The sequence below is a fragment of the Balaenoptera musculus genome, chromosome 11 (genome assembly GCF_009873245.2).
Source record: "Balaenoptera musculus isolate JJ_BM4_2016_0621 chromosome 11, mBalMus1.pri.v3, whole genome shotgun sequence".
Taxonomy (NCBI): domain Eukaryota; kingdom Metazoa; phylum Chordata; class Mammalia; order Artiodactyla; family Balaenopteridae; genus Balaenoptera; species Balaenoptera musculus.
This window is the reverse complement of record NC_045795.1, coordinates 102274374-102295572: the sequence shown is the minus strand read 5'-3', so window position 1 is coordinate 102295572 and position 21199 is coordinate 102274374. Positions and strand designations below refer to the sequence as shown.

At 48.1% G+C, this 21199-nt stretch overlaps 1 protein-coding gene across 3 annotated transcripts in view; it reads left to right on the top strand.

Annotated features, from left to right (window-relative positions):
* Positions 1 to 21199, top strand: part of RAB7A (RAB7A, member RAS oncogene family) — a 70746-nt gene that overhangs the window by 32389 nt on the left and 17158 nt on the right. The window contains exon 1 of one of the 3 annotated variants that reach the window (XM_036868549.1): positions 11581 to 11602. The exons of the other annotated variants lie outside the window; for them this stretch is intronic. The gene's annotated coding sequence lies outside the window, so the exon portion shown is untranslated. Of the gene's footprint in view, positions 1 to 11580; positions 11603 to 21199 lie in introns of those variants that run through there. 3 annotated transcript variants of the gene reach the window in all.

Genomic DNA, 21199 nt, shown 5'->3' with positions numbered 1-21199 from the left:
CCACACACACTCCTCTAAAAACAAGAAACAGAAACGGGACGGAATTTTACAGTGTCCTGAAGGATTACTTAAATCTGATCTAGTAGTGAGGGCCTTTCTGGCTTGAGGAGGGGTGTTTCCTAGTGCAGCACACCTAAAGTTCTTTGGAAGGTTCTGCTTGAGGCATTTCCCTGATGGGTCTCACAGGCCCTGGGGGCGAGGGTCAGAAGCCGTTTAGGCAGAGGATGATCTGACCAGAGATGGTGCCCTGGTGACACTGTGTCAGGGAGCCACCCCTCTCCTGTGGGGTAGCTGTCTCTTTTTAAAATGTTCGATTATGAAAAAATTCCAAATATATGAAAAGTAAACAGACTCATAGAGTACATGAACGCACACACTCCTACCAAATTTTGGCAGCTAACATTTTATCTATTTGTTTCATCTGCATATTTGGTTGAACGAATACAAAGTATATTAGACATCATGACACTTCACGCATAAATGCTTGAGTCTTTTCATCAAGAATGTGGTCTCCTCTGCTCCCCCCCTTTTATATCGTTACCTTTAACTTTGACAGGCTCCAGCTAGGTGTCCTAACAGAATGTTCCGCACTTCAGGTTTGGCTGGTCTCATCCTTTGATCTTGAATGTGTTCCTCTAGTCCTGGTACCTCTTGTGAACTGGAAGTTAGATCTGAAAGCTTGAGTACGTTTGGTTATACATTTTTGACAAGAAACTTCGTAACGTCTGATCGTCCCACTGTTAGTGAAGATAAGTTTAATCACTGTATTATGATGGTCACTGCCGTATTACTGCTCTTCCTGCCTAACCTTTGTGACTACGAAGTGATCCGCAAGGTAATATTTTGGCGCCATGTGGATCTTTAGTTTTCCACCTACCTTCACCTGTACAGTATTAGCATCACTGATGATCTTGACCTGACTTTCCTTGTTTTCATTAAGGATTACAAAATGATTTTTTTTTAATTAATTAATTTATTTTTGGCTGCATTGGGTCTTTGTTGCGGTGCGCAGGCCTCTCATTGCGGTGGCTTCTCTTGTTATGGAGCACGGGCTCTAGAGCGCAGGCTCAGTAGTTGTGGCGCACGGGCTTAGTTGCTCCGCGACATGTGGGATCTTCCTGGACCAGGGCTCGAACGCGTGTCCCCTGCATTGGCAGGCGGATTCTTAACCACTGCGCCACCAGGGAAGCCCCAAAATGATTTTTTAAAATTCTGTTTCAGTCATTCCTTCTGTATTCCTTCTACTCTCTTTTTTAAATTACAGTAGTTGATTTACAATGTTGTATTAGTTTCATGTGTACAGCAAAATGATACAGATATATATCTGTCTATTCTTTTTCAGATTCTTTTCCATTATAGGTTATTACAAGATACTGAATATAGTTCCCTGTACTATACAGTAGGTCCTTATTTTTTATCATGTATTCCTTCTACTGGCATTCATGTGTTAAAAATTTTTTCCCACTTGTCAACTGGCAAACTTTTTTCCACTTGTACACTTCCTTTTTTTTTCCCCCCATAAATTTATTTATTTTATTTATTTATTTTTGGCTGCGTTGGGTCTTCGTTGCCGTGCGCGGGCTGCCTCTAGTTGCGGCGAGCGGGGGCTACTCTTCATTGTGGTGCGCAGGCTTCTCGTTGCGGTGGCTTCTCGTTGTGGAGCACGGGCTCTAGGTGCGTGAGCTCAGTATTTGTGGCTGTCAGGCGCTAGAGTGCAGGCTCAGTAGTTGTGATGCACGGGCTTAGTTGCTCCACGGCATGTGGGATCTTCCCGGACCAGGGCTAAAACTCATGGCCCCTGCATTGGCAGGCGGATTCTTAACCACTGTGCCACCAAGGAAGCCCTACAATTCCTATTAAAAAGGCAGGATACACTAATTGTTTTTCTCTAATCATGGGCTCTCAGAGTGAGGAATTATTATATGAAATCATCTTCATCAGAATTTACACTTTGTAACATTTTTGGTAGCTGATTATAAAGTCATGACTGCAGAAAGGAATCATATGGTACATTTAGTTCAGTCTTACACTTGCTGTCCTGATGAGTGTCTTGTCTTCTGCTTCCCATGACAGTGTTTTCCCAGTGCTTCTTGGTATGTCCTACTTTATTCAGCAACTGGTGGTTATTCTGTTTCCTTGATTCAAAACTCGTTTGTTAAACCACTGGTCCAGATCCTGTCCTCTGGAGTGATGCAGTTGGGCACACGTTTACTGTGTATTGAGGCTGCCAGGGTTTGAGTGCCTTTTTCAGTGGAGCACACAAGAGTTCACGTGATGTTTTTGCGTCTGTGTCTGTATAGGTCGAGGGGCCAGCTGAGAACCTAGAGATTTCTTCACGTTAGAAGGTGCTCCGGTGTTATTTGGGTTGGGTTAGGCAGGATAGGTGAGTAGGTGTGAGAAGCAGTGATGGTGCGGAGCGGCAGGAAGGTCATTCCAGTTAAAAACATGTCACGGCAGAGTCCGAGGTAGATGAGTCGAGGGCGCTGGAAAGGAACTGGATCTGGAGAAGTGGGAAGCTGTGGGCAGGAGCCTGGTGTGCGGTCAGGGCCATCACTGCACTGCTGCTGGTTCCCGTGGACAAGGGTGGAGGGTTCCTGGCAGCCTCCCAGGAGGACCTGGGGAATCCATGTCCCGCCCAGCGTGGTGACGGTGAGACATCTCGTGATTTCTCATCTCTTCTCCGCTTTTGACTTTTTAGTCCTGGGGGCCCAGATTATTTTGCTTACTTGGAGTTTGTTCTCTGTTCATTGGTTGGCGCACGTTTGGATGTGTGTTTTGGAGTTGTACTTCAGCACAGTGGGCTAGCTGGGGCTTATTGGTGTCCCTGAGGGCTGTGTGTGTTTGTTGCCGATGCTTAGTCCTTGATTAGACTCTTGCTGCTGTTTCTTGTATCTTTAAATGTTAAGAAAGAATATATCTTAATTTTAAGCTTTGTATTTGGTGGAAGATTCCCTAAGTCATGGGGCTCATCTCAGGAAGAAGGGTGGAGACTAAAATAGGTTCTGTAATTGAGCTGTCACAGGACAAGGAGCCCCACAGCGCGCTGAGTTGGAGAATGTTGTACTGGATTAATTTCACCAGGACCCAGTTGTAGCTCCAGGAATTTGAGAAATAGAGAGACGTTGGTCTTTGGCTCCTCTGCCTCTTCATTCTCATATCTTCTCAGGAACACACCCACCTTTTACAGAGTCAGGAATTCACTGTAAGGCCCAAGGAGAGCAAATTACTTACCTCAGCTTGCACAGCTAGTAAGTTTCAGAGCCCTGATTTGAACCAGAGCCTTCAGGTCCCAAGCACTTGGTTGGTCTCTCATCCCCCAGGTTCCTCTTGCGTGTGCTGAGGAGCAGATCTGACCCCTGGGGGAAAGGAATTGGGGGTATGCCCCTGCAGCCCTAGCACGCTGACCGGCCTGTGTGTGACCGCTGTAGACTAAGAGGAAGCTTGTCACTCTTCATGCTCTCTTCAGAGTATTGCGCTTTTGCCTCTGAAGATGAACCAGAATGCTTTAAACTTTTTTGGAAATGTTGGCTGTTAAGTCTAGGTGATGGGTTTTTTGTTGTTGTTTTTGGTTTTGGGGTGTTGGGGGGGCGAGCGGAATGCAGGGTATTAGTTTCCCGAGCAGGGATCGAACCCGTGCCCCCTGCAGTGAAAGCGCGGAGTCTTAACCACTGGACCACCAGGGAAGCCCCTAGGTGATGGGTATTGTTAAAAGATAATTTTCAAGAAAAGGTAAGATCGTGACTGTCATTTAAATATGAAATGAACAAAGAACAGACATACATGGAAGTTGGTAATGTTGCAAGGAACCTGCAGATGGACGCACAACTGGCTTTTCCATGGTGGAAGTTTGTCCAGATAGAATTCATTTGTGTAGACAAGAGCCATTTGTTCTACCATCATTCCTACAACCTACAGTTGGTCAAGGGCAGTGAGACCCCAGAGTGAATTAGCCCAAGGAAGTGATCTAGAATCGAGGGTCTGAGTAGTGCATCGTTTCCCATTGGAGGCATCCCATACTCTTTTTTTTTTTTTTTTTTTTTGGCTGTGCTGGGTCTTAGTTGCAGCACGCGGGATCTTTAGTTGCGGCACGCGGGATCTAGTTCCCTGACCAGGGATGGAACCTGGGCCCCCTGCATTGGGAGCGCAGAGTCTTAACCACTGGACCACCAGGGAAGTCCCACATACTCTTTTTAATTGCAAGTTTCCTTACAGAATATGAGTTGATAATGCTATTTTCTCTCTTTCTTTCCTTTCATATTAAAATTTTTGAACACTTGTTTTAAAAATGTTTTTGCTGGGGAGGCTTTGTGAATTGAAGCCCCCGTGGTTACATATTAGGTTTAATGTACTTTGATGACATGATATGAAATATGGTCTTTATTTTAAAGCTGATGTACTTGGGAACATTTTCTTCTTCAAGTATCCGTTCTGAGAATGATGGCCCTTGTGACAAGGTATGGGACTCCTGGTACTCCTATGTTCCTAGTATCTGACTTGGAAGCAATACCGAAGGTTTCGAGCCTGTAGACCCTTAAACTTTGGGCAAGAGTTTGCTGCTCTAACTAGCATTTCCCCTGGGTGTAACTCCACCTGCGTGCTTCAGTGTCGGAGGGGTAAATGCTGTGTAGCCACAGTTTTGTATTCCTTTGATCTTATTCTTTGGAGAGGTGGAGGGATTTGGGTGGTGTGCTGGTGCAAAAGTTGAAATTGAAGTTCACTGTTTGGAAGAAACAAACCCATCTTTGGAACTGAGGGGCTCTTGCATACCCTGGACAGCCAGCGGCCATTGAGAGTCCTTCTTATGTCTTCAGTTAAATGTGAGGAGGGGTGGGCTGCCCTGCAGGGAGAGTCCTATTTGGGGGTCTGTTGACTGGAGAATAGCAGGAGCGCTGGGGAGGAGAGGTAGCACTAATGCAACCTTCACATTCGTAGCCTGGCCTTTGGCCACAGCTTGTGTTGACTTGGGGAGGAAGGCTGCTGGCTTAGTGATGCTCTCCACCTCGCCCTCCTGTGGACTCTGGTTGAATCTGTCTTCCATTGGTTTCCACCTTTCCTCTGTTAGGAGGGTAAAGGACACATTTGCTTTTCATCTGATAGAGCTCAGCCTGCCTCTCTGACTTCTTTCCCTCTGTCTTGGTGGCATGTTGTATCATGTGACCTGGGCTTCCCTGCCTGAGATTCTGGAACCTGGACCCTTGAGCGGTGGCATTAACTTGTTGGCACCTAACCTGACCAGGCGTATTACATTCTGCAATGTTTGCTGTACTTGTTTTGGAGCTTTAAAAATTGCCTAGTGTGGAAACAGATTATCACTTACCTGACTGGTTTTTCTTTTTTTTTTTTTTCGGCTTCTTGATTAGGAAATGGCCAGGAAGAAATTGTTTTGAAATGTAAGTCTAGCTGTGTGAGACACCTCAGTCACCATGGTTCTTCCAAGGGTGCTTGAGAAGAAAATACATGTGACCACCTTACACAGTCGCATCCAGCTCCTAAGAGGATCTGATGAAACTCTGTACACTGTCAGGAGAAGACTTTCACACCTAATCAAAGGAGGATTTCAAGATTTGGTTGACGTTTTCGTCATTTTGCCTTACGCAGGCACGCTGTGCCTGTTGATCAGTGTGGTCTGTGTCTGGTCCTTGCTGCGCCTTGCGTCGTGCACGGTATGGTTTGCTTTCAAACAGCTCACTGAACCTCAGTCTCAGTGGGCTACAGAGGACCTAGGGCAGTGTTTGGACCAGTGGCTCCAAACATTTTGAAGTGGGTGCGATGCAGCCAGTATCTTGCTGTAGTAGTCTAACGAAAAAGTCGCATGTTGGCTAATGCTTCCTAAAGTTTGCCCTTGAGGAGCTGGTATCTTTACTGTGTTTTCAAGAGTGAAAGAAGATGGGCTAGATAATCAGTAATTAATGGCCATAAATAGAGATTTGAGACGTTTGAGGACTGTCTACTAATGCTAGTAAAATCCTCCAGGGTTGTTTAGACCAGCACCGTACCATAGCACTCACTGGGATGATGGAAGTGTTCTCCGTCTGCACTGGCCAGTGCGGTAGGTGCGAGCTGTGTGGCTTCTGAGCACTCAGAGTGTGGCTGGTGTGGCTGAGGAGCTGTATTTGATTCCATCTAAATGGCTAGGGGCTGCTGTATAGGACAGCACAGGTCTAGGCCAGCCTTTCTCCGCCACCTTTCATTATCGCACCTCCCTTCTGCCCCACAGGCCTTTTTAGATTTTGTTTCCCCTAATTGTCTCCCCTACCCCAGTGAAGTTTTAATGCCATGGATGTACTGTGTCTATCTGTTTTTATATTGTGGCTTCTAGAGGGCCACAAACCATTGTTAATAACACCCCCGCTGGGAATGTGTGGCCTGGACTAACCAAGGGTTGGCATTATCGAGAAGCTTAGCCCAACGGCAGTACACTTCCTGGACAATTACAATGACTGCTAAGGCTGGTGGTACCTGTGAGTGCAATTAAGAACATCAAAGCTGAGTGAGTTTTTAGAGGTTTGTAAAATTCTCCACATCCTATGGCATCACCATGTGTTAGTAATGGACAGTACTTTTACAAAGAGGCAGGCATTTTAAGAAGTACAGTGAATCTGATCCAGTCAGAGGTAGGCAACCAGGAAGTTGAGTGATCTGGAAGCCACGTTGCATGGACAGGAGTTTAGAAAAGATGTTGGCACCGGTGATGGAGTGTCTGAGTGTCTCTGAATCCCTCTGCAGCCTTTGACAGCGGAACACTGCACAGGAGGTACTTCATGGTCACTGTGAGCGTGCAGGCAGGAACTGGGCGAGGTGTCGGTGCCTCTGCTAATAAAAGGTCAGGATAAAATGACTTCTAAGGACCCATTATGGCTGAGTTTAAGGTGATTTGGCTTTGTTCTTCACTTGGCCTTACTTTTCTTTTCCCTATCTATTTATTTATGGCTGCGTTGGGTCTTCGTTGCTGCGCACGGGCTTTCTCTAGTTGCGGTGAGCGGGGGCTGCTCTTCATTGCGGTGTGCGGGCTTCTCACTGCCGTGGCTTGTCTTTGTTGTGGAGCACGGGCTCTAGGCACGCAGGCTTCAGTAGTTGTGGCACACGGGCTCAGTTGCTCTGTGGCATGTGGGATCTTCCCGGACCAGGGCTCGAACCCGTGTCTCATGCATTGGCAGGCGGATTCTTAACCACTGCGCCACCAGGGGAGCCCCCTCACTGTTTTTAGAATCACATAGAACCCCTTGTCCAGCAAGGAGTTGTGAAATAGCCAGCTGAATTTGGCCACTGAAGTTTGCAGTTTAACACTTGAAAGCTGCAAAACAGAATGCTTTGTTCAGCTTACAGAGAATTATGATGGCCTCCTTTTGAAATAAGAAGTGTTTGTAGTTTTCTGTAGGTAAACCCCAGCCTCCAACCCAGTAACTGACACTTACTGGACCCTCAGCAGGTGTTTGAACTGAACTAAGTGTGCTTACCCTTAGGTCATGGTTAGTGACCACTGTTCCTGAAACAGACGGGGATACGTGATTGGACACGTTTAAGTCTGAAGCACGGAGGAGGGATTGCAGGACATGGGATGTTTTAGTCTGAGGTCGTCTGATCGACGTGGCTCAGGATCTTGGGAGCAGTGAGCCATCCTCCTAGGGCGCACATGCCTATACAGTTAATGCACAACAGTAGAAGCAGAGGCAAGAATTCAAATTGTAAGTCACGTAGTGACCCAGTGCCCACTTCTCAGTTCTGCTTTTTCTTCCATGGCATTGGCCATGGATCTTCCTCCAGTGACAGGTCTTATGCCAGATGTGACTCCACTGCAGTGCTTGCTGATGTACGACACAGGGCCTCAGTGCTGGTATGCAGTGTGATTTTAGGAAGCACGTAAGTGAAGGTGCGATTTGTCTTAGATGAGTATCTAGGACCTCAGACACATTTATGTGGGTTAACATGCGAATGTAGCAAAAGTCAAACAGGTAGTGTGAGAGGCTGTAGTGATGAGATTTGGAAAGTGAAGTAATACTAGTTGACTAGGTACAAGTTTCTATTCACTGTTAGAAAAGCCCTCATGTCATAATAGCCACTTACTTAGTAGATTTAATGAGCCAGATAGAGCTTTCTCTGCATTATCTCATTTGTAGGGGATGCTCATTTTCACATGAAAGCACATTTAAGTTCACACAGCTGAATGTGCAAGATGGGATTTCAACCCGTGGTTGTGACCCAAAGCCCATAGTCTTCCCATGGCTATTGCATCTCCCCTGTGGAGGGGTAGCCTTTAAATTGCCTCGCTTGGTCAGTTTCTAGCCATCCTTCTCTCGCTGGTGTTCAGTGTAACCGTTCAGCTGTCTCCCTGAGAGCGTGGGAGCTCCTGCTTCTGCTTATCATTCAGTGGGGCTGTGGTCGCAAGTGCCTTAAGCAGATTGGAATGGGACAGTCAGAGCAGAACTATAAAACAGAACCTGGCCTGGTGCCTTGCACTTAGATACCCAGTGAAAATTTGAATGTTGGAGAAGCCAGTGATGCTTGTTGGAAGAACTCTGGAGCCGGACTGCCTCATTTCAAATCCTGGCTCCAGGGACTTTCCCTAGTGGTCCGGTGGTTAAGAATCCGCCTTCCAGTGCAGGGGACGTGGGTTTGATCCCTGGTCGGGGGACTGAGATCCCACATGCCACGGAGCAACTAAGCCCGTGCACCGCAACTGCTGAGCTCTTGCGCTCTAGAGCCTGTGCACCACAACGAAAGATCCCGCATGCCGCAACGAAGATCCCGTGTGCCACAACTAAGACCCGACGCAGCCAAAAACGTAGATAAATAAATATATAAAAAAAAATCCTGGCTCCAAGATGACTAGCTGTGTGTCCTTGGACAAGTTACCTTACTTTTCTGTGTGTATACATCTTGAGTTCTAGGGAGAGGCTGCCATTTGAGCCCGAGCTGAATGGAAAAGCATTGCAAGTGCCAGGACAGTTCTCCCTGTGGCAGAGGCTGGTGCCCGAGGGGTGGGGACGCTTGCTGTGTGCCCCCTGCTCCTTTTACCTGCCGATGGTCGGACATAATCTACCCGGGCTAGAGCTGAGGAGCAGCACCGAGGGCTGCGGAGGCCTCTCACGGAGCAGCGCGGTCGCGAGCAGGCACCAAGTCCCCCCTTGGCCCAGGCGGACCTTAGTGAGAGGCGGGGCTAGCCGCGAAAATGATCCAGGCCTGGGACCTCCCTGGTGGTCCAGGAGGGAAGACTCTGCGCTCCCAGTGCAGGGGGCCCAGGTTCGATCCCTGGTCGGGGAGGTAGATCCCGTGTGCCGCAACTAAGAAGCCCACATGCCGCAACTAAGAGTCCGCATGCTGCAACTAAAAAAAAAAAAAAAAAAAAAAAAGATCCTGCATGCCACAACGAAGATCGCACGTTCTGCAGCTAAGACCCGGCGTAGCCATGAATAAATATTTTTTAAAAGAAAATGATCCAGGCCTGGGGAGGAAACGGAGCTGCCAAGGCGTTTCTTTATGTCTTGTGTAATCCGTCTAGATTTTTGCCTACTCCCTTAAACCTTTACTGCTAAAGGATCACAGACCACTGCACACAAGAAAGTAACGTCTCCACCTTTTAAGTGAGAGCACAGACGACAGTTAATACTGTGGCGGATCCAGAGACTGTGCCCTGGTGAGAATGTTCAGCCAGGCTTTTCCTGCTGAGTGACGGGCGGGAGGCTTGAAGTCTTCGTGTGAATAAGCGCTAGCCTTGTGCCCGGAAGCTTGGCATCATCAGTGTGGGCCGAGCCTAGAAGAAGGCGCTCGCGGGGGCAGCCCCTGGACCCGTGTCTCCACCAGGGAAGGCTGTGCTCTCCGGGCCCTCACTTGTGGGGCCCCGTGGGGAGTGGCAGGCGCACCTGAGACGTGGGGCATGTGGGGGGAGATGAGGCCTGCTGGGAGCAGTGTTGCCAGGTTAGACGAGGTGGCTCCCTCCAGAGGTTGCCTGGAGCAGCGAGGTGGCTGTGCTTGGGCTTTGTGTGCAGCTCAGGCCTCCCACCTCGGTGACGTTGTACTCCCGTGTCCCGCCTGTCTTGGCCCCGGGCCTGACGCTCCACAGTCCGGCTCTTTCTCATCTCAGTCCCCTAGCACTTTCCCCGGGGCTTCCTGGGGCTGTCTCTGAAGCTTACGAGGAGTTGAAAACAGTAAAGTGTCCTGACAGCGTGGACACACTGAGTGCTCCTTCTGAGGCATCGCGTGTGCACTTGTTTAGTCTTGCTTTGGAAGATGTTCGGTATTTCTGCCGGTTGGGTTCTCTCTTCTACACCACTCTTGTCTTGAAGTCCATGTTTGTCCTGCCCTGTGTATTGTTTGTCTTCTTGCCACCAGGCAGCAGCCTTTAGGAGGCAAGGTCCACCAGCATTGTTCTTCGCACTCTGTCCAGGGAGTGCTGATGTGCCCGTGTTAGCACAGGGCTGTAGACTGAAGTCATAAATCCAGCACAGTTAACAGTGAAACTTAAGATGTAACTAAGTACAACCATATCTTTTAAAAATAGCTTTGATTGCAAGATTACCCCAGGCCCTCTAGCATTGGAGGAAAGGAGAATATGATAAAATTCAACTGAGTTCATATTTTTCATAGTCTTGGAAATCCCTGTAAACTATAACATGGAAGTAGGTGAATGTGAATCTCAGAATACCTGTTCCTTACCAGATCCTTGAGTCAGTTAAAGCAGTGGCTCTTGAACTTTGCAGAGTACAAACTGATTCAGCAAGGCAGGGAATTCCACACGTCCTGTACACTGCCCCCAGCCATTTATCTGCCCTCTTTGGGCAGATTCCATTCTGGGTTGGTCAGAGATACTGGCAGTATCTCTGCTTTTAGTGGGGTTTTCCTACAGTGAAAGGTAACTATTACTCAGATTCTTTATCACATCTGTATTTTGATCCATGTCTGTCCTCCACTCAGTTATATATTTGCCACTTAAAGACATTTTGAGCATTGACCAAGCAAACCATATGCGTAATTGAGTAAAGACTTTCTCTTGTTTATGTCAGGGTCACTTCAAACTTAGCATGTCTAAATCAAACATAATTCCCTTCCAAAAAACGCCCGGCTCTTTTTCAGGGTTCCCTGTCCGAGGATGCTTTTCGTTGCGTTGCGTATGAGCCTGGGCGCTTCGTGGCACGCCCCTCGTGTCCTGCCTCTTCTCAGTCCAGTTCATCGCTTGGTGCGGCCCCTCTTTTCTTGACCCTGGGAGCACCTCCGTTCCCCTCAGTCTCACCTTGGCTCTGGTGCAGCCCCCTTGCCTGGAGGTTACAGCAGCCTCTTCACCCTCCGCTGGAGGGTCTCCTGCTCAACACTGCCCCCTTCCCCCATGGCAGGCAGGTTGATGGCGTCACAGCATGAACACTACTGTGTAAGAATCGCAAAGGGTGGGCTTCTCAGTGCTCTGGTTTCAGGGCCGCGCCGTGGCCTGCTAGGTCCCCTGTGATCTGGCCGTCAACCCCCAGGTGTTCGTTTCTCCCTGCAACAAGGCCTTTGCATGCTGCATGCGCTGGTTTTCCTGCCAGGGAAATTTTGGCGTGCTTCTCCTCCTTCAGATCCAGATTCAGGCAGATCTTCCTGGAGGAATCCTTCCCTGAGTCTCCCAACTAAGGTAATTACTCTTAAAATTAATTTAATATGTCTCGATCACGGTAGTATTTTAAAGTAGTTGGGCAACTCCTTAATGTGCTTTTCTCACTAGACATTTTTACTGTGTAATGAAAGAGTGTCTATCCCCACCCCTTGGGCCCTCAAAGTGTCCTTATGAAGGCTTCTAGTAACATCTTCCTGCTGAGTTTCCCACGTGGAGGTGGTGGTTCTAAATGGAACATCAGACCAGCAGCTTATTTGCTAATATCATTACAGTAGAAGTCTTACTTGGAGCATACAGGTTATGCATTATCTGCAGACCACGTATTTCAAGCTGTATAACCCCAGTGTCTCAGAGCAAACGGCACCCCTGCGTGGATGGCACGGGCACAGCGGTGCTTGGTTAGAGGACCGCAGTCCAGGGCGGAGAGCCTTTCGAGGACGGCGGCAGAGGTGAAGATGGTCTTGTAGGTGACTGTCGTCCTGTCCTGCACTGCCCGCAGGCTTCCACGTGGTCAGAGGGCCATGCGCTGAGGGTTGACCTCTTCCACCCAGAGGGCCCTGTAGAGCCCCGTCCTCCCCTGGCAGTGCGGGAGAGTGTAGCGGACACGGGAGGGAGGCTTGAGTGTGTCCTGGGCTCTGGGGAGGCCAGAGGAGGCTTCTCAGTGAAGGCAGCATTTGACCTTAAGGGAGTGAGGAATAGCTCGCCACAGACAAAGCTTGGTGCCCTGGGAATGTATAAGCAAGAGTCAGGGGTTTAGGGTCATTCTGAAGCAGCTGTGTTGAATGAAGGGAGATTGGGAACCGGCCAGTGGAAGGGCACGGAAGGTGTGCTAGGCCAGACCGATGACTTAGGGGAGAGGAGAATAGTGCAGACAAGGCAAAGGCCAGTCACAAGTAAAAAGGAGGCCTAACTGCCTAAACGCCTGTTGTACATTCAGAGGTAGTGATCGTCTTGACCCGTTGCTAAGTTCTGTGTTCCAGTCTAATCATGTCTCCGTTCCTAGAGCACCAGCACTGTCCTGAGCGCCCCGGAGATGACTGGATGATGCCACAGAAGTGGCTTTTGGCCTCTTACATTTTTCTCTCCTTCACTTCCTTGTACCTGCTTTTGGTCCCTGTGCCACCTGATAGTGGAGTTTCCAAACATCTCCAGTTTCCATCTTTCTTTATTGGTGGGACGTTTTTGCTACTGTTTGAAGTTATGACTTCAGTTTTAGTTCTGTAGCTTTCAAAACGTTATTCAGTGATGCTTTCTTTTGCCTCTCCCCTGGGCTTAGAACTTGTAAGCCATTTTCATTTTTAACCCAAGCCAGTCTGTCACACCCCGTCCTTTTTCCTCTTTCTTGTAGTAGAATGTTTCCTAGATTTGCTAACCCTTGGGTTGTTAAAGTGGCCACGCTTCAACTCCCATCCCCAAGGGCACGCTGGCCGCCCTTAACAACAGTAAGTTGTCTTAACCTTCCTGCTTCCCCAGGTGAGATGAGCGGATAAAATGCTTATTAGCCTGGAGACAGTCAGTAGTGAGTTTGCGAGGGAAGCAGTTGGTGATGAGAGCTTACTCCAGGCATCAGAATGGTCTGATTGAGCTCAGGCCTCTGGGTAACTAGCCCTCCTTCGCGGGTTGTGACCTGTGTTCCCCAGGCCCGTCAGGCAGACCTCCCTTCTGCAGCCAGCATGACTTCCTTCCTTCCTTCTGCCTGCTGGCTGGGAGGTGCTGTTGAGAGACGTTTTTTATTCACCTTACAACATTTTATGGCTGTTTCCTGATACTTTAGAACCCTTGCACAGTGCCTTCTAGCCACTGGAATTGAAGTTGTCTGGATGGTATTATTGGTTGAAAATTCTGATCTCATTCTGACTTTTCTCTTCCCTTCTTAAGCTTCTCTGGGATGGGAATCCAAATTAATATTTGTGTTACCTTTTTCTCTCTCAAACTGATGTTAAAAGAAGTTACCTGTGGGACTTTCCTGGTGGCCCAGTGGTAAAGAATCCGCCTTACAATGCAGGGGACGCATGTTCGATCCCTGGTCAGGGAAATAAGATCCCACACGCCACGGGGCAGCTAAGCCTGCGCACCACAACTACTGAGCTCCTGTGCCTAACTAGAGCCTGCGTGCTGCAAACTACAGAGCCCATGTGCCCTGGAGCCCGCGCGCCACAACGAGAGAAGAGAAAACCCGCATGGCACAGCTAGAGAGAAGTCTGCACACCACAACGAAGAGCCCACGTGCCACAGCAAAAGATCCTGTATGCCACCACTAAGACCCAATGCAGCCAAAAATAAATAAATAATAAATCTTAAAAAAAAAAAAGTTACCTGTTCTTATCAAAACCCTAAGATAGGGCTTCCCTGGTGGTGCAGGGGTAAAGAATCTGCCTGCCAATGCAGGGGATACGGGTTCAAGTCCTGGTCCGGGAAGATCCCACATGCCATGGAGCAACTAAGCCCGTGTGCCACAACTACTGAGCCTGCACTCTAGAGCCTGTGAGCCACAACTATGGAAGCCTGCGTGGCTAGAGCCCATGCTCCACAACAAGAGAAGCCACTGCAATGAGAAGCCTGCACACCGCAACGAAGAGTAGCCCCCGCTCGCCGCAACTAGAGAAAGCCCGTGTGCAGCAATGAAAACACAGTGCAGCCAAAAATAAACAAATAAACAAATAAATAAATAAAATATTTAAAAAAAAAAAAAAAAACCCTAAGATAATTTTTTATTTAGGCCTCCTTTTTAAGTGGTATTTGCTAGACACTTTCAGATTTCTGCGGTGGCAAAACTAACACTCCTGCTTGCCCCGCAACCAGAGGCTGATTATCACAGATGGCCAGAGATGATTACCAAGCCTTATTAATCAAGTCTTGATTTCTCTTCCAGATACTCCTTGTGTGTTAAAAGTGTGAATTGCATTTACAGTTTTTACTACAGGAAATCTCAGGTGTTACAAAAGTAACGAGACCAGTGTTATGAACCTCCCTGCCTCCCCCCGGTGACTCAGCCTCAGTTATCATCTCGCCCCCGTCTTTGGCTGTGCATGTGGTCTCACCCTGTAGGTTATTTGAAGCATGAAATGCCGTTATGATCTTGGTGATCAACCCAGTGTAGTGGCTGAGAGGAAGGTCTTTGTAATCAGTCCTGGGCTCCAATCTTATGTCTGAATATTTTTAGAAATGCAGTGACCACTTATGAGCTTCTGTTTCCTCATCTGTTAAGTGGGAATTCAACCCTATGGGCTTGTCCTGAGGATTAAGTAGACAACCTCACTGAGGCCTGGGGTGGAGTTCACTAGCTGGAATTTGCTTCTTGCTGTTTCATGGGCTGTGCCCTTCCACTCTTTAGGTCCTAGTCTGCTTCCTCAGTTTGGAAAGTTAGAAAAAAGAGTCTGGGGGCTTCCCTGGTGGCGCAGTGGTTGAGAGTCTGCCTGCCAATGCAGGGGACACGGGTTCCATCCCTGGTCCAGGAAGATCCCACATGCCACGGAGCAACTAGACCTGTGAGCCACAACTACTGAGCCTGCGCGTCTGGAGCCTGTGCTCCGCAACAGGAGAGGCCATGATAGTGAGAGGCCCGCGCACCGCGATGAAGAGTGGCCCCCGCTCGCCGCAACTAGAGAAAGCCCTCGCACAGAAACGAAGACCCAACACAGCCATAAATAAATAAATAGATAGATAGATTTAAAAAAAAAAAAAAAAAAAAAAAGAGTCTGCCTACAACAGACACTACTGCTCAGCTTGACGACCAGCACGGTAATATTATGTGAGTTCAGATGCCTTCCCCGTCTCTCCACGTAACCTTCTCCAAAACTTTATCAGCAGACATCGCTTGCCTCCCTCTCTCGAGCCTTGAAGTCCATCAGTTTGGAGAGCAAGAAGACTGCTGGGTTTCTCTAATGGTCAGGAACAGAGCCCAGACTCTTGGAAGGCAGTGGGATGCTGGTTAAAGTTGAGAATGGTACTTTTATTCTGCTCAGAAGCCTACAACTTGTGAAGTCTGTGTCCCAGTGTTGCTTCCTTTGCGATGTTATATTTAGACCATGTGTGCAGTAAATCACATTCTAGTAGGTAAAATAGGCAGAGACCATCAGACAACTGAGAAATACTTGGTGGAGATGTTCGACTCTACTAATGTAAGGAGTACAGATAGAACCCGTTGACCCTCATTTCTAGCTGTCTATCTGATTAACAGTGATCTGTGCTAATGATAGCTGGGGGTGGTGAAATTGGAATACTAGTTCATTGCTGGCGCGGGTGGAAATAAAGTTATTCTGGAAACTAATTTGTCAGCGTATTTCAAGGGCCTTTCAAATACTTATACTATTTAGCTGAGTAATAACTCATTTGTGAGTCTGATCAGATTGTATACATAGGTTCATCTCATTATAACTAAAAGCAACCACTTAATAACAAAGGAGTGGGATTATCCATATGCTGAAGTATTATCAGCCTTAATAGCGTGGGAAGATATTTAATGTAGAAAAAAGTGGGATGCAAAGTTATGAACAGTATGATCTCAACCGTTGGAAGGAAAACTGGAAAGACTTATACCCTGATGCTAATAGTGATTGCTTCTAAGAGATGGAACTGTGTTTGGCCTTTGTCTTTGCTTCATTCTTTTGTACTTTTCTGAATGTTGTACAATTCAGTACTTCAATGGGGGCAGAAAAGTCAACTGTCTGGTTAGACTGTAGCTGTTAAAGGTAGGCAACTTGGAAACACAGACCAAGTAAAAATGTTAATGGACTATAGAAAATCAATTGGTTTAACTGTCCCAGCTTTGTTGAACCTTTAGCACTTGTTCAAATATTTTGTGCCATCATTGGTTTTGTATCAGACACACATGTAAACCAGAACAGCAGTTTTTGACCTCACGTCACTGATTTCCAAACCTCGTGTGTGTACCTCAGTCCCCAGAGGGAGCTTTTTTAAATGCCTAGTTGCTGGTGAACCAGGGGAAAGCTGGTATTGCCGAGTGGCAGGGCAGTCAGGTGTTGGGTCTGGGCTTGCACACCTGATCACTCCAGCTCTGCCTGCCACTGGATTGCTGTGTGACCTTGGACGTGATGACACCTCGTTCAGTTTCACCCCCTGCGCTTTACACTGTTGTCTTGACGGCTTTGCAGACACTTTGCTCTCACCTCCTTGGCCCTGCTTCTCCCTGTAGAGCCTCACCTCCACTTGAGCATAGGCAAGGTCAGCCTACCTCCAAGAACTCAGACTTGGCGGTGGCCCGCTGACCCCCAGCTTCCTGCTCTTCCCCACCCCAGCCCTTTATCCTCCTTGCCCTCCGCTGACCCCTCTCCATCAGTCCCTTTCTGTCCTCACTGACCCTGCCGAGCCCAGAGTTGGGAACAGTATTTTCCTGATGTTTTTACCTGCTTGGGGCGTCCTTATTTTGTCTGCCTTTATGGCCAGCTGGCTGCTGTGCTTCAGCAATGAAGAAAGCGGCAACTCCAGCTGATGGGGGGAAGTTCTGGTTTTTGATTCATTACACGGGAAACACTGTACGTGAGGGGAAGACTCGATTCAGCGTATGGAATAGTTAGTGTTTGTTCTAAAAAAATGCTTGTTCTTCCAAGGAAGAATGCACCCCAGAGCACACTGATCAAGTTTGGTTTGATAGTAGAAGGAAGGAAGTGTGTTCTGAATATATCTTATTCTAGAAAGGCTTTTAGAGAGTTTCCTGGATTAATGGATGCTATCTAAAATGTTCGTTTCCAGGCAACAGGGGTTAGGGACCTCATACAGCTCCCTCCGTTCTCTCTGCCTGCTTCCCTTTCTCCTGTAAAAGTGTAAAAGGAAGTGGTCTGTGCATTGAAGAATGGTTTTCCACTTAGAAATTTCTAACTTGGTAGGATTTTTAAAAGTAATTTCAGTCTTCGAAAATTCATGAAGGTGGTGATGGAAATGGGTAACAGAAAGCAGAAACTGCCAGTGAAGGTTTTAAAGCCACTGCTTCTTGTGGCAAAAGTTGTGTTCAGGGTTTCGTTTGGTTTTGTTTTTTTCTTAGCTCTTTTCTAGAAACAAGTGCCCCATTCTCGGTCCTGGAGAACATTAAGTACAAAAACATAGCCCTTAGCTTCTGCCAGTTCAAAGCCGTCAGCGTCCTGGTGAAGCCAGCCGGGGGTGTCCTCCGGGCCGGCGCCCCGTTTGCAGAAGCCCGGCTGCTCACGGGCACCGAGCGAAGAGGAAGGTCTGCCGTCAGGTGCACCTCATGGCGAACAGGAATATTGTTTGTGTTTTTTTTTAATTAATTTTTTAATTTATTTCTGGCTGTGTTGGGTCTTCGTTGCTGCGCGCGGGCTTTCTCTAGTTGCAGCAAGCGGGGGCTACTCTTCATTGCGGTGTGCGGGCTTCTCATTGCGGTGGCTTCTCTTGTTGTGGAGCACGGCTCTAGGTACGCGGGCTTCAGTAGTTGTGGCTCACGGGCTCTAGAGCGCAGGCTCAGTTGTTGTGGCGCACGGGCTTAGTTGCTCCGCGGCATGTGGGATCTTCCCGGACCAGGGCTCAAACCCGTGTCCCCTGCATTGGCAGTCAGATTCTTAACCACGGCGCCACCAAGGAAGCCCCAGGAATATTCTTTTTTTTTTTTTTTTTTTTTTTTAATTTTTATTTATTTATTTATTTTTAATTTATGGCTATGTTGGGTCTTCGTTTCTGTGCGAGGGCTTTCTCTAGTTGTGGCAAGTGGGGGCCACTCCTCATCGCTGTGCGCGGGCCTCTCACTATCGCGGCCTCTCTTGTTGCGGAGCACAGGCTCCAGACACGCAGGCTCAGCAATTGTGGCTCACGGGCCCAGCTGCTCCGCGGCATGTGGGATCTTCCCAGACCAGGGCTCGAACCCGTGTCCCCCGCACTAGCAGGCAGACTCTCAACCACTGCGCCACCAGGGAAGCCCCCCCAGGAATATTCTTGCAAGCAGAAAATTTACCTGAAAAATCAACAGGTGAACATTTTCCTCCAAAATGGAAATAGCTTTTTGAGTTTAAAAGACATGTGCTCTTCACACGAGTATAAAGAAAACGCAATCGTCTGGAATCCCACCACCCAGGAAAACCTGCTAATCTTGTGTGTATTCCTTTCAGCTTCATACACAGCCATTCTTACATTACAGCTTTACTCCTGTGGGGATCTCTTGTGGAAGGTGAGGTTTAAGGATGTTAATTCTGGCTCTCACCACTTGGTAAATGGTTCATCCTTTTGCTGCTGAATTTTGTTAACGCTGGACATGCCGAAATTGTTCCTTTCTGGAGTCTCTTCTGTTTATTCCAGCCCATGGTATTCATACTGTATTTTTATAACATACTTTCCAAGACTGTTAGGCAAATCCCTGTCATTACTCTTTTTTGAGAGGAATGGGAGGGACTCTTGTGCATTTATTTTTATGAATAAAGTTATAATTACTTCATCAAATTCCCAAAAAAACCCTTGGAATTGTTAGGGAAGAATTCCTATCTTTACATGAAGGCTTCCTATTGGAGGTATCTCTTCATTTATTCAGATTTTGTCTCAGTAAAATTGTCATTTTTCTCATTTAGATGCCGTATGCTGTTAATCATTGCAACAGTGGTTGCAGTGGAAATTTGGAAAATCCTTCAGGAAAGTGAATTAGCACAAGTTATGAAAATGTTTGTACTTTTGACTCAGTTACCCCATTCCTAAACAATACCCGTGGGTTAAGGTGGACAAAACCCTTTCCTGTGAGTGAGAATTTGCCCTTTGTTTAACTTTCTAGCTGTTTCCCTGGGAACCCCACTAAAGGCAGCGCGGTTTGTGATAAAATGTCTCCTGGTTGGTGATTGCATCTGCCAGATGGGGAGGGGCTGTGAGTACCTGATGGGCCCCAGGCCCACTGGAGCACAGTGGCTCTCGCGCTGGACGTGTCCCCCGTGGGGAGCCCCCCCCGGAATGAGGGCTCAGAGTCAGGGTGGTGAGTCCAGGCCGCCTCCCTGTGCCTGAGCTGTCTGCGGTGTGGGCTGTCGCGAGGACAGCCAGCAAGCTGTGTTCCTCAGGGCCGGCGTGGCCTGCGATAGTCTCGTGAGTTTGAGCCTGAGAGACCTCCCCAGCGGTATTGCTGCGGCCCAGGAAAATGACCCCACATATGGAAGTTCAGAGCTGTTCCTTATAGCGTTGTTTTCCCCAGATTTTTGATATATTAAACAAAAGGTAGGAATGGGTATTAAAATGCTTAATTCACACAAAGAAGTATTAGACACTGAGACTGTCATGGAAGCAAGTACTGGAAAACAAGGCTAAATAGTAACATGGGAGAGACAGAATACCGGGTTGTGTGTGGGGCTGGGCGAGCTCTGATGGGGACTCGGGACTTCCCGGCTGCGCCCTCCGCTGGGTTCTGGGGCTTCTGTGACTGGGTGTGCAGGTGAGGAAAGACGCTCAGGCGTCGTGCTCTGCTGCCCAGGAGGGTCAAGGTGGCCACACGGGCCCACCTGCCACCGCTGTGAGCAGAAACCTGAGAGGACACAAACGTGAGGTCTGTCGTGTGGGAGCAGGATGGGTGAAGTGTGTTTCTTATTTCCTTCTAATATGAAATAATACTCGATGCACCGTGAACCTTACTAAACCAGGTCATGGAAATCCCTTTTCCCATTCTCAAAATCAGTGACTTAAATATTCTTTAAGAATTTCTTTGTAAATCTCACCTTCTTTTCATACCTTTCCTTAATTTGCCCTTTGGATTTGAAACTTGTCCCAACTGTCATAATCTGATCTCTAGCCCAAAATATGGTACCAGACCTTGGGATGAGACTCTTAAACTTTGGTCAAGGTAGTCCCTAGGGAGGAAGGTAGGGCTGTGGATCTCATGGGTGATTGGGGGTGTGTACCTTCTAACTGCAGAGAGAAAAAACCAACACCAACCCTAGATCTGATGGAAGACCAAAGGAAGCAGGCAGAACTCAGGCTTGTCTTGTGCCGCCCCCAGCTAGCACTGGTGAGCGCTTCATAGACAGAAGCTGGTGTCTGCAGAGACGGCACAGACACGAGGCTTTGGGCTCTGAGACAGCTTGCCCCAGGCTGGGTCGTGGCGCCTGCTAACTGCCTCTGGTCTGACTCCCGTTCCCACACCATTTCTGAAGCCGTGGAAGACACCACTTTCGGGAGTGTAGGGCTCGCCATCTAATCCCGCCCGTACTTTGCTTAAGTATAAACACTCAATTTCCCCCAGCTCCACGGAAGGTAGGAGTCGGATATTGCCCCGTAACTGTTCGTGGTAGTCTCCTGCCCTGGCTACTTCAGCGTCTCCTGAGGATAATGGCCAAGGCTAGAGGTTCTCAGAAGGCATAGGTGTCATTTCTGAGGCTCACATGCAATCATAAATTCCTGATTCTAGAGGAGGTTGCAGCTCTCTCCTGGGGATCGGCTGCCTGAGGAGTGCTCCTCTGGCAGTTTTTAGTTAAGTCACTGACATTGGGGTCCAGAATTTAGGACTCCTGCTTTCCTGAAAGTTGTTCATCTTCTGAAAGTTACTGGGTCAGACCCTGAGGACTGAGGGGCAATTAAGACAGGAGGCCGGTGTTGATAGGTAAATTGACCAGGCGGTCACGTGGTGGCAGGGAGTTGAGCACAGATTAGGCCTCTGACATGTTGTCTGGTCGAGGCTGTGGA